Below are 14,157 nucleotides of genomic sequence, written 5' to 3' on the forward strand. Positions count from 1 at the left end.
TCATGTTTGAGTCACTCTGTAAGTACCATTTTTGCTGTACTGCTTAATCCAGATGATAGGAAAACTGTTGACACTTTTCAGCAAGTTGTAATCATGAAATACAGAAATAAACAGTTTTTCATAAACATGGTCTAAATCATGTTTGAGTCACTCTGTAAGTACCATTTTTGCTGTACTGCTTAATCCAGATGATAGGAACACTGTTGACACTTTTCAGCAAGTTGCAATCATGAAATACAGAAATAAACAGTTTTTCATAAACAAGGTCTAAATCATGTTTGAGTCACTCTGTAAGTACAATTTTGCTGTACTGTTTAAACTCGATGATAGGAACACTGTTGACACTTTTCAGCAAGTTGCAATCATGAAATACAGAAATAAACAGTTTTTCATAAACAAGGTCTAAATCATGTTTGAGTCACTCTGTAAGTACCATTGTTGCCGTACAGCTTAATCCAGATGATAGGAACACTGTTGACACTTTTCAGCAAGTTGCAATCATGAAATACAGAAATAAACAGTTTTTCATAAATAAGGTCTAAATCATGTTTGAGTCACTCTGTAAGTACAAATTTGCTGTACTGTTTAAACTCGATGATAGGAAAAGTGTTGACACTTTTCAGCAAGTTGCAATCATGAAATACAGAAATAAACAGTTTTTCATAAACAAGGTCTAAATCATGTTTGAGTCACTCTGTAAGTACCATTGTTGCCGTACAGCTTAATCCAGATGATAGGAACACTGTTGACACTTTTCAGCATGTTGCAATCATGAAATACAGAAATAAACAGTTTTTCATAAACAAGGTCTAAATCATGTTTGAGTCACTCTGTAAGTACAAATTTGCTGTACTGTTTAAACTCGATGATAGGGAAAGTGTTGACACTTTTCAGCAAGTTGCAATCATGAAATACAGAAATAAACAGTTTTTCATAAATAAGGTCTAAATAATGTTTGAGTCACACTGTAAGTACAATTTTGCTGTACTGTTTAAACTCAATGATAGGAACAGTGTTGACACTTTTCAGCAAGTTGCAATCATGAAATACAGAAATAAACAGTTTTTCATAAACAAGGTCTAAATCATGTTTGAGTCACTCTGTAAGTACCATTGTTGCCGTACAGCTTAATCCAGATGATAGGAACACTGTTGACACTTTTCAGCAAGTTGCAATCATGAAATACAGAAATAAACAGTTTTTCATAAACAAGGTCTAAATCATGTTTGAGTTACTCTGTAAGTACCATTGTTGCTGTACTGCTTAATCCAGATGATAGGAAAACTGTTGACACTTTTCAGCAAGTTGTAATCATGAAATACAGAAATAAACAGTTTTTCATAAACATGGTCTAAATCATGTTTGAGTCACTCTGTAAGTACCATTTTTGATGTACTTCTTAATCCAGATGATAGGAACACTGTTGACACTTTTCAGCAAGTTGCAATCATGAAATACAGAAATAAACAGTTTTTCATAAACAAGGTCTAAATCATGTTTGAGTCACTCTGTAAGTACCATTGTTGCCGTACAGCTTAATCCAGATGATAGGAACACTGTTGACACTTTTCAGCAAGTTGCAATCATGAAATACAGAAATAAACAGTTTTTCATAAACAAGGTCTAAATCATGTTTGAGTCACTCTGTAAGTACCATTTTTGCTGTACTGCTTAATCCAGATGATAGGAACACTGTTGACACTTTTCAGCAAGTTTCAATCATGAAATACAGAAATGAACAGTTTTTCATAAACAAGGTCTAAATCATGTTTGAGTCACTCTGTAAGTACCATTGTTGCCGTACAGCTTAATCCAGATGATAGGAACACTGTTGACACTTTTCAGCAAGTTGCAATCATGAAATACAGAAATAAACAGTTTTTCATAAACAAGGTCTAAATCATGTTTGAGTCACTCTGTAAGTACAAATTTGCTGTACTGTTTAAACTCGATGATAGGGAAAGTGTTGACACTTTTCAGCAAGTTGCAATCATGAAATACAGAAATAAACAGTTTTTCATAAACAAGGTCTAAATCATGTTTGAGTCACTCTGTAAGTACCATTGTTGCCGTACAGCTTAATCCAGATGATAGGAACACTGTTGACACTTTTCAGCAAGTTGCAATCATGAAATACAGAAATAAACAGTTTTTCATAAACATGGTCTAAATCATGTTTGAGTCACTCTGTAAGTACCATTTTTGCTGTACTGCTTAATCCAGATGATAGGAAAACTGTTGACACTTTTCAGCAAGTTGTAATCATGAAATACAGAAATAAACAGTTTTTCATAAACATGGTCTAAATCATGTTTGAGTCACTCTGTAAGTACCATTTTTGCTGTACTGCTTAATCCAGATGATAGGAACACTGTTGACACTTTTCAGCAAGTTGCAATCATGAAATACAGAAATAAACAGTTTTTCATAAACAAGGTCTAAATCATGTTTGAGTCACTCTGTAAGTACAATTTTGCTGTACTGTTTAAACTCGATGATAGGAACACTGTTGACACTTTTCAGCAAGTTGCAATCATGAAATACAGAAATAAACAGTTTTTCATAAACAAGGTCTAAATCATGTTTGAGTCACTCTGTAAGTACCATTGTTGCCGTACAGCTTAATCCAGATGATAGGAACACTGTTGACACTTTTCAGCAAGTTGCAATCATGAAATACAGAAATAAACAGTTTTTCATAAATAAGGTCTAAATCATGTTTGAGTCACTCTGTAAGTACAAATTTGCTGTACTGTTTAAACTCGATGATAGGAAAAGTGTTGACACTTTTCAGCAAGTTGCAATCATGAAATACAGAAATAAACAGTTTTTCATAAACAAGGTCTAAATCATGTTTGAGTCACTCTGTAAGTACCATTGTTGCCGTACAGCTTAATCCAGATGATAGGAACACTGTTGACACTTTTCAGCATGTTGCAATCATGAAATACAGAAATAAACAGTTTTTCATAAACAAGGTCTAAATCATGTTTGAGTCACTCTGTAAGTACAAATTTGCTGTACTGTTTAAACTCGATGATAGGGAAAGTGTTGACACTTTTCAGCAAGTTGCAATCATGAAATACAGAAATAAACAGTTTTTCATAAATAAGGTCTAAATAATGTTTGAGTCACACTGTAAGTACAATTTTGCTGTACTGTTTAAACTCAATGATAGGAACAGTGTTGACACTTTTCAGCAAGTTGCAATCATGAAATACAGAAATAAACAGTTTTTCATAAACAAGGTCTAAATCATGTTTGAGTCACTCTGTAAGTACCATTGTTGCCGTACAGCTTAATCCAGATGATAGGAACACTGTTGACACTTTTCAGCAAGTTGCAATCATGAAATACAGAAATAAACAGTTTTTCATAAACAAGGTCTAAATCATGTTTGAGTTACTCTGTAAGTACCATTGTTGCTGTACTGCTTAATCCAGATGATAGGAAAACTGTTGACACTTTTCAGCAAGTTGTAATCATGAAATACAGAAATAAACAGTTTTTCATAAACATGGTCTAAATCATGTTTGAGTCACTCTGTAAGTACCATTTTTGATGTACTGCTTAATCCAGATGATAGGAACACTGTTGACACTTTTCAGCAAGTTGCAATCATGAAATACAGAAATAAACAGTTTTTCATAAACAAGGTCTAAATCATGTTTGAGTCACTCTGTAAGTACCATTGTTGCCGTACAGCTTAATCCAGATGATAGGAACACTGTTGACACTTTTCAGCAAGTTGCAATCATGAAATACAGAAATAAACAGTTTTTCATAAACAAGGTCTAAATCATGTTTGAGTCACTCTGTAAGTACCATTTTTGCTGTACTGCTTAATCCAGATGATAGGAACACTGTTGACACTTTTCAGCAAGTTTCAATCATGAAATACAGAAATGAACAGTTTTTCATAAACAAGGTCTAAATCATGTTTGAGTCACTCTGTAAGTACCATTGTTGCCGTACAGCTTAATCCAGATGATAGGAACACTGTTGACACTTTTCAGCAAGTTGCAATCATGAAATACAGAAATAAACAGTTTTTCATAAACAAGGTCTAAATCATGTTTGAGTCACTCTGTAAGTACAAATTTGCTGTACTGTTTAAACTCGATGATAGGGAAAGTGTTGACACTTTTCAGCAAGTTGCAATCATGAAATACAGAAATAAACAGTTTTTCATAAACAAGGTCTAAATCATGTTTGAGTCACTCTGTAAGTACCATTGTTGCCGTACAGCTTAATCCAGATGATAGGAACACTGTTGACACTTTTCAGCAAGTTGCAATCATGAAATACAGAAATAAACAGTTTTTCATAAACATGGTCTAAATCATGTTTGAGTCACTCTGTAAGTACCATTTTTGCTGTACTGCTTAATCCAGATGATAGGAAAACTGTTGACACTTTTCAGCAAGTTGTAATCATGAAATACAGAAATAAACAGTTTTTCATAAACATGGTCTAAATCATGTTTGAGTCACTCTGTAAGTACCATTTTTGATGTACTGCTTAATCCAGATGATAGGAACACTGTTGACACTTTTCAGCAAGTTGCAATCATGAAATACAGAAATAAACAGTTTTTCATAAACAAGGTCTAAATCATGTTTGAGTCACTCTGTAAGTACCATTGTTGCCGTACAGCTTAATCCAGATGATAGGAACACTGTTGACACTTTTCAGCAAGTTGCAATCATGAAATACAGAAATAAACAGTTTTTCATAAACAAGGTCTAAATCATGTTTGAGTCACTCTGTAAGTACCATTTTTGCTGTACTGCTTAATCCAGATGATAGGAACACTGTTGACACTTTTCAGCAAGTTTCAATCATGAAATACAGAAATGAACAGTTTTTCATAAACAAGGTCTAAATCATGTTTGAGTCACTCTGTAAGTACCATTGTTGCCGTACAGCTTAATCCAGATGATAGGAACACTGTTGACACTTTTCAGCAAGTTGCAATCATGAAATACAGAAATAAACAGTTTTTCATAAACAAGGTCTAAATCATGTTTGAGTCACTCTGTAAGTACAAATTTGCTGTACTGTTTAAACTCGATGATAGGGAAAGTGTTGACACTTTTCAGCAAGTTGCAATCATGAAATACAGAAATAAACAGTTTTTCATAAACAAGGTCTAAATCATGTTTGAGTCACTCTGTAAGTACCATTGTTGCCGTACAGCTTAATCCAGATGATAGGAACACTGTTGACACTTTTCAGCAAGTTGCAATCATGAAATACAGAAATAAACAGTTTTTCATAAACATGGTCTAAATCATGTTTGAGTCACTCTGTAAGTACCATTTTTGCTGTACTGCTTAATCCAGATGATAGGAAAACTGTTGACACTTTTCAGCAAGTTGTAATCATGAAATACAGAAATAAACAGTTTTTCATAAACATGGTCTAAATCATGTTTGAGTCACTCTGTAAGTACCATTTTTGCTGTACTGCTTAATCCAGATGATAGGAACACTGTTGACACTTTTCAGCAAGTTGCAATCATGAAATACAGAAATAAACAGTTTTTCATAAACAAGGTCTAAATCATGTTTGAGTCACTCTGTAAGTACCATTGTTGCCATACAGCTTAATCCAGATGATAGGAACACTGTTGACACTTTTCAGCAAGTTGCAATCATGAAATACAGAAATAAACAGTTTTTCATAAACAAGGTCTAAATCATGTTTGAGTCACTCTGTAAGTACCATTTTGCTGTACTGTTTAAACTCGATGATAGGAACACTGTTGACACTTTTCAACAAGTTGCAATCATGAAATACAGAAATAAACAGTTTTTCATAAACAAGGTCTAAATCATGTTTGAGTCACTCTGTAAGTACAATTTTGCTGTACTGTTTAAACTCGATGATAGGAACACTGTTGACACTTTTCAGCAAGTTGCAATCATGAAATACAGAAATAAACAGTTTTTCATAAACAAGGTCTAAATCATGTTTGAGTCACTCTGTAAGTACAATTTTGCTGTACTGTTTAAACTCGATGATAGGAACACTGTTGACACTTTTCAGCAAGTTGCAATCATGAAATACAGAAATAAACAGTTTTTCATAAACAAGGTCTAAATCATGTTTGAGTCACTCTGTAAGTACCATTGTTGCCGTACAGCTTAATCCAGATGATAGGAACACTGTTGACACTTTTCAGCAAGTTGCAATCATGAAATACAGAAATAAACAGTTTTTCATAAATAAGGTCTAAATCATGTTTGAGTCACTCTGTAAGTACAAATTTGCTGTACTGTTTAAACTCGATGATAGGAAAAGTGTTGAGACTTTTCAGCAAGTTGCAATCATGAAATACAGAAATAAACAGTTTTTCATAAACAAGGTCTAAATCATGTTTGAGTCACTCTGTAAGTACCATTTTGCTGTACAGTTTAAACTCGATGATAGGAACACTGTTGACACTTTTCAGCAAGTTGCAATCATGAAATACAGAAATAAACAGTTTTTCATAAACAAGGTCTAAATCATGTTTGAGTCACTCTGTAAGTACCATTTTGCTGTACTGTTTAAACTCGATGATAGGAACACTGTTGACACTTTTCAACAAGTTGCAATCATGAAATACAGAAATAAACAGTTTTTCATAAACAAGGTCTAAATCATGTTTGAGTCACTCTGTAAGTACCATTTTTGCTGTACTGCTTAATCCAGATGATAGGAACACTGTTGACACTTTTCAGCAAGTTGCAATCATGAAATACAGAAATAAACAGTTTTTCATAATTAAGGTCTAAATCATGTTTGAGTCTCTCTGTAAGTATAATTTTGCTGTACTGTTTAAACTCGATGATAGGAACACTGTTGACACTTTTCAGCAAGTTGCAATCATGAAATACAGAAATAAACAGTTTTTCATAAACAAGGTCTAAATCATGTTTGAGTCACTCTGTAAGTACAATTTTGCTGTACTGTTTAAACTCGATGATAGGAACACTGTTGACACTTTTCAGCAAGTTGCAATCATGAAATACAGAAATAAACAGTTTTTCATAAACAAGGTCTAAATCATGTTTGAGTCACTCTGTAAGTACCATTGTTGCCGTACAGCTTAACCTGTTGGGTCTAGGGGGCAGCATTTGCACGTCTGGATAAAAAAAATGTACCCGATTTAATCTGGTTACTAATCCTACCCAGTAACTAGAATATGCATATACTTATTATATATGGATAGAAAACACTCTAAAGTTTCCAAAACTGTTTGAATGGTGTCTGTGAGTATAACAGAACTCATTTGGCAGGCAAAACCCTGAGACATTTTCTGACAGGAAGTGGATACCTGATGTGTTGTATTGACTTTAAACCTCTCCCATTGAAAAACACAGGGGTTTAGGAATATTTTGGCACTTCCTATTGCTTCCACTAGATGTCACCAGCCTTTACAAAGTGTTTTGAGTCTTCTGGAGGGAGATCTGACCGAACAAGAGCCATGGAACGGTGATGTCCCATTAGACACCTGGCGCGCTACTTCATGTTGGGTACCCTCGTTCCAATACGTTATAAAAGGCTATGCATTCGTCCACCTTGAATATTATTCATGTTCTGGTTAAAAAAGGCCCTAATGATTTATGCTATACAACGTTTGACATGTTTGAACGAACGGAAATATATTTTTTCCCCTCGTTCATGACGAGAAGTCCGGCTGGCTTACATCATGTGCTAACGAGACGGAGATTTTTGGACATAAATGATGAGCTTTTTTGAACAAAACTACATTCGTTATGGACCTGTGATACCTGGAAGTGACATCTGATGAAGAGAATCAAAGGTAATGGATTATTTACATAGTATTTTCGATTTTAGATATCCCCAACATGACGTCTAGTCTGTATCGCAACGCGTATTTTTCTGGGCACAGTGCTCAGATTATTGCAAAGTGTGATTTCCCAGTAAGGTTATTTTTAAATCTGGCAAGTTGATTGCGTTCAAAAGATGTAAATCTATAATTCTTTAAATGACAATATAATATTTTACCAATGTTTTCTAATTTTAATTATTTAATTTGTGACGCTGACTTGACTGCCGGTTATTGGAGGGAAACGATTTCCTCAACATCAATGCCATAGTAAAACGCTGTTTTTGTATATAAATATGAACTTGATAGAACTAAAAATGCATGCATTGTCTAACATAATGTCCTAGGAGTGTCATCTGATGGAGATTGTAAAAGGTTAGTGTATCATTTTAGCTGGTTTTATGGTTTTGGTGACCCTGTCTTTGACTTGACAAAACATTACACACAACTCTTGTAAATGTACTGTCCTAACATACTCTAAATTTATGCTTTCGCCGTAAAACCTTTTTGAAATCGTAAAACGTGGTTAGATTAAGGAGATGTTTATCTTTCAAATGGTGTAACATAGTTGTATTTTTGAAAAATTTGAATTTTGACATTTATTTGGATTCAAATTTGCCGCTCTTGAAATGCACCTGCTGTTGATGGAGTGCACCACAGGTGGCACGCTAGCGTCCCACCTAGCCCCAAGAGGTTAATCCAGATGATAGGAACACTGTTGACACTTTTCAGCAAGTTGCAATCATGAAATACAGAAATAAACAGTTTTTCATAAATAAGGTCTAAATCATGTTTGAGTCACTCTGTAAGTACAAATTTGCTGTACTGTTTAAACTCGATGATAGGAAAAGTGTTGACACTTTTCAGCAAGTTGCAATCATGAAATACAGAAATAAACAGTTTTTCATAAACAAGGTCTAAATCATGTTTGAGTCACTCTGTAAGTACCATTTTGCTGTACAGTTTAAACTCGATGATAGGAACACTGTTGACACTTTTCAACAAGTTGCAATCATGAAATACAGAAATAAACAGTTTTTCATAAACAAGGTCTAAATCATGTTTGAGTCACTCTGTAAGTACAATTTTGCTGTACTGTTTAAACTCGATGATAGGAACACTGTTGACACTTTTCAGCAAGTTGCAATCATGAAATACAGAAATAAACAGTTTTTCATAAACAAGGTCTAAATCATGTTTGAGTCACTCTGTAAGTACAATTTTGCTGTACTGTTTAAACTCGATGATAGGAACACTGTTGACACTTTTCAGCAAGTTGCAATCATGAAATACAGAAATAAACAGTTTTTCATAAACAAGGTCTAAATCATGTTTGAGTCACTCTGTAAGTACCATTGTTGCCGTACAGCTTAATCCAGATGATAGGAACACTGTTGACACTTTTCAGCAAGTTGCAATCATGAAATACAGAAATAAACAGTTTTTCATAAATAAGGTCTAAATCATGTTTGAGTCACTCTGTAAGTACAAATTTGCTGTACTGTTTAAACTCGATGATAGGAAAAGTGTTGACACTTTTCAGCAAGTTGCAATCATGAAATACAGAAATAAACTGTTTTTCATAAACAAGGTCTAAATCATGTTTGAGTCACTCTGTAAGTACCATTGTTGCCGTACAGCTTAATCCAGATGATAGGAACACTGTTGACACTTTTCAGCATGTTGCAATCATGAAATACAGAAATAAACAGTTTTTCATAAACAAGGTCTAAATCATGTTTGAGTCACTCTGTAAGTACAAATTTGCTGTACTGTTTAAACTCGATGATAGGGAAAGTGTTGACACTTTTCAGCAAGTTGCAATCATGAAATACAGAAATAAACAGTTTTTCATAAATAAGGTCTAAATAATGTTTGAGTCACACTGTAAGTACAATTTTGCTGTACTGTTTAAACTCAATGATAGGAACAGTGTTGACACTTTTCAGCAAGTTGCAATCATGAAATACAGAAATAAACAGTTTTTCATAAACAAGGTCTAAATCATGTTTGAGTCACTCTGTAAGTACCATTGTTGCCGTACAGCTTAATCCAGATGATAGGAACACTGTTGACACTTTTCAGCAAGTTGCAATCATGAAATACAGAAATAAACAGTTTTTCATAAACAAGGTCTAAATCATGTTTGAGTTACTCTGTAAGTACCATTGTTGCTGTACTGCTTAATCCAGATGATAGGAAAACTGTTGACACTTTTCAGCAAGTTGCAATCATGAAATACAGAAATAAACAGTTTTTCATAAACAAGGTCTAAATCATGTTTGAGTCACTCTGTAAGTACAATTTTGCTGTACTGTTTAAACTCGATGATAGGAACACTGTTGACACTTTTCAGCAAGTTGCAATCATGAAATACAGAAATAAACAGTTTTTCATAAACAAGGTCTAAATCATATTTGAGTCACTCTGTAAGTACAATTTTGCTGTACTGTTTAAACTCGATGATAGGAACACTGTTGACACTTTTCAGCAAGTTGCAATCATGAAATACAGAAATAAACAGTTTTTCATAAACAAGGTCTAAATCATGTTTGAGTCACTCTGTAAGTACCATTGTTGCCGTACAGCTTAATCCAGATGATAGGAACACTGTTGACACTTTTCAGCAAGTTGCAATCATGAAATACAGAAATAAACAGTTTTTCATAAACAAGGTCTAAATCATGTTTGAGTCACTCTGTAAGTACCATTGTTGCCGTACAGCTTAATCCAGATGATAGGAACACTGTTGACACTTTTCAGCAAGTTGCAATCATGAAATACAGAAATAAACAGTTTTTCATAAACAAGGTCTAAATCATGTTTGAGTTACTCTGTAAGTACCATTGTTGCTGTACTGCTTAATCCAGATGATAGGAAAACTGTTGACACTTTTCAGCAAGTTGCAATCATGAAATACAGAAATAAACAGTTTTTCATAAACAAGGTCTAAATCATGTTTGAGTCACTCTGTAAGTACAATTTTGCTGTACTGTTTAAACTCGATGATAGGAACACTGTTGACACTTTTCAGCAAGTTGCAATCATGAAATACAGAAATAAACAGTTTTTCATAAACAAGGTCTAAATCATATTTGAGTCACTCTGTAAGTACAATTTTGCTGTACTGTTTAAACTCGATGATAGGAACACTGTTGACACTTTTCAGCAAGTTGCAATCATGAAATACAGAAATAAACAGTTTTTCATAAACAAGGTCTAAATCATGTTTGAGTCACTCTGTAAGTACCATTGTTGCCGTACAGCTTAATCCAGATGATAGGAACACTGTTGACACTTTTCAGCAAGTTGCAATCATGAAATACAGAAATAAACAGTTTTTCATAAATAAGGTCTAAATCATGTTTGAGTCACTCTGTAAGTACAAATTTGCTGTACTGTTTAAACTCGATGATAGGAAAAGTGTTGACACTTTTCAGCAAGTTGCAATCATGAAATACAGAAATAAACAGTTTTTCATAAACAAGGTCTAAATCATGTTTGAGTCACTCTGTAAGTACCATTGTTGCCGTACAGCTTAATCCAGATGATAGGAACACTGTTGACACTTTTCAGCATGTTGCAATCATGAAATACAGAAATAAACAGTTTTTCATAAACAAGGTCTAAATCATGTTTGAGTCACTCTGTAAGTACACATTTGCTGTACTGTTTAAACTCGATGATAGGGAAAGTGTTGACACTTTTCAGCAAGTTGCAATCATGAAATACAGAAATAAACAGTTTTTCATAAATAAGGTCTAAATAATGTTTGAGTCACACTGTAAGTACAATTTTGCTGTACTGTTTAAACTCGATGATAGGAACACTGTTGACACTTTTCAGCAAGTTGCAATCATGAAATACAGAAATAAACAGTTTTTCATAAACAAGGTCTAAATCATGTTTGAGTCACTCTGTAAGTACCATTGTTGCCGTACAGCTTAATCCAGATGATAGGAACACTGTTGACACTTTTCAGCAAGTTGCAATCATGAAATACAGAAATAAACAGTTTTTCATAAATAAGGTCTAAATCATGTTTGAGTCACTCTGTAAGTACAAATTTGCTGTACTGTTTAAACTCGATGATAGGAAAAGTGTTGACACTTTTCAGCAAGTTGCAATCATGAAATACAGAAATAAACAGTTTTTCATAAACAAGGTCTAAATCATGTTTGAGTCACTCTGTAAGTACCATTTTGCTGTACAGTTTAAACTCGATGATAGGAACACTGTTGACACTTTTCAGCAAGTTGCAATCATGAAATACAGAAATAAACAGTTTTTCATAAACAAGGTCTAAATCATGTTTGAGTCACTCTGTAAGTACCATTTTGCTGTACTGTTTAAACTCGATGATAGGAACACTGTTGACACTTTTCAGCAAGTTGCAATCTTGAAATACAGAAATAAACAGTTTTTCATAAACAAGGTCTAAATCATGTTTGAGTCACTCTGTAAGTACCATTTTGCTGTACTGTTTAAACTCGATGATAGGAACACTGTTGACACTTTTCAACAAGTTGCAATCATGAAATACAGAAATAAACAGTTTTTCATAAACAAGGTCTAAATCATGTTTGAGTCACTCTGTAAGTACCATTTTTGCTGTACTGCTTAATCCAGATGATAGGAACACTGTTGACACTTTTCAGCAAGTTGCAATCATGAAATACAGAAATAAACAGTTTTTCATAATTAAGGTCTAAATCATGTTTGAGTCTCTCTGTAAGTATAATTTTGCTGTACTGTTTAAACTCGATGATAGGAACACTGTTGACACTTTTCAGCAAGTTGCAATCATGAAATACAGAAATAAACAGTTTTTCATAAACAAGGTCTAAATCATGTTTGAGTCACTCTGTAAGTACAATTTTGCTGTACTGTTTAAACTCGATGATAGGAACACTGTTGACACTTTTCAGCAAGTTGCAATCATGAAATACAGAAATAAACAGTTTTTCATAAACAAGGTCTAAATCATGTTTGAGTCACTCTGTAAGTACCATTGTTGCCGTACAGCTTAATCCAGATGATAGGAACACTGTTGACACTTTTCAGCAAGTTGCAATCATGAAATACAGAAATAAACAGTTTTTCATAAATAAGGTCTAAATCATGTTTAAGTCACTCTGTAAGTACAAATTTGCTGTACTGTTTAAACTCGATGATAGGAAAAGTGTTGACACTTTTCAGCAAGTTGCAATCATGAAATACAGAAATAAACAGTTTTTCATAAACAAGGTCTAAATCATGTTTGAGTCACTCTGTAAGTACCATTTTGCTGTACAGTTTAAACTCGATGATAGGAACACTGTTGACACTTTTCAACAAGTTGCAATCATGAAATACAGAAATAAACAGTTTTTCATAAACAAGGTCTAAATCATGTTTGAGTCACTCTGTAAGTACCATTTTTGCTGTACTGCTTAACCTGTTGGGTCTAGGGGGCAGCATTTGCACGTCTGGATAAAAAAAATGTACCCGATTTAATCTGGTTACTAATCCTACCCAGTAACTACAATATGCATATACTTATTATATATGGATAGAAAACACTCTAAAGTTTCCAAAACTGTTTGAATGGTGTCTGTGAGTATAACAGAACTCATTTGGCAGGCAAAACCCTGAGACATTTTCTGACAGGAAGTGGATACCTGATGTGTTGTATTGACTTTAAACCTATCCCATTGAAAAACACAGGGGTTTAGGAATATTTTGGCACTTCCTATTGCTTCCACTAGATGTCACCAGCCTTTACAAAGTGTTTTGAGTCTTCTGGAGGGAGATCTGACCGAACAAGAGCCATGGAACGGTGATGTCCCATTAGACACCTGGCGCGCTACTTCATGTTGGGTACCCTCGTTCCAATACGTTATAAAAGAGTATGCATTCGTCCACCTTGAATATTATTCATGTTCTGGTTAAAAAAGGCCCTAATGATTTATGCTATACAACGTTTGACATGTTTGAACGAACGGAAATATATTTTTTCCCCTCGTTCATGACGAGAAGTCCGGCTGGCTTACATCATGTGCTAACGAGACGGAGATTTTTGGACATAAATGATGAGCTTTTTTGAACAAAACTACATTCGTTATGGACCTGTGATACCTGGAAGTGACATCTGATGAAGAGAATCAAAGGTAATGGATTATTTACATAGTATTTTCGATTTTAGATCTCCCCAACATGACGTCTAGTCTGTATCGCAACGCGTATTTTTCTGGGCACAGTGCTCAGATTATTGCAAAGTGTGATTTCCCAGTAAGGTTATTTTTAAATCTGGCAAGTTGATTGCGTTCAAAAGATGT

The sequence above is a fragment of the Salmo salar genome, chromosome 06, assembly GCF_965601325.2.
Source record: "Salmo salar chromosome 06, fSalSal1, whole genome shotgun sequence".
NCBI classification, from domain to species: domain Eukaryota; kingdom Metazoa; phylum Chordata; class Actinopteri; order Salmoniformes; family Salmonidae; genus Salmo; species Salmo salar.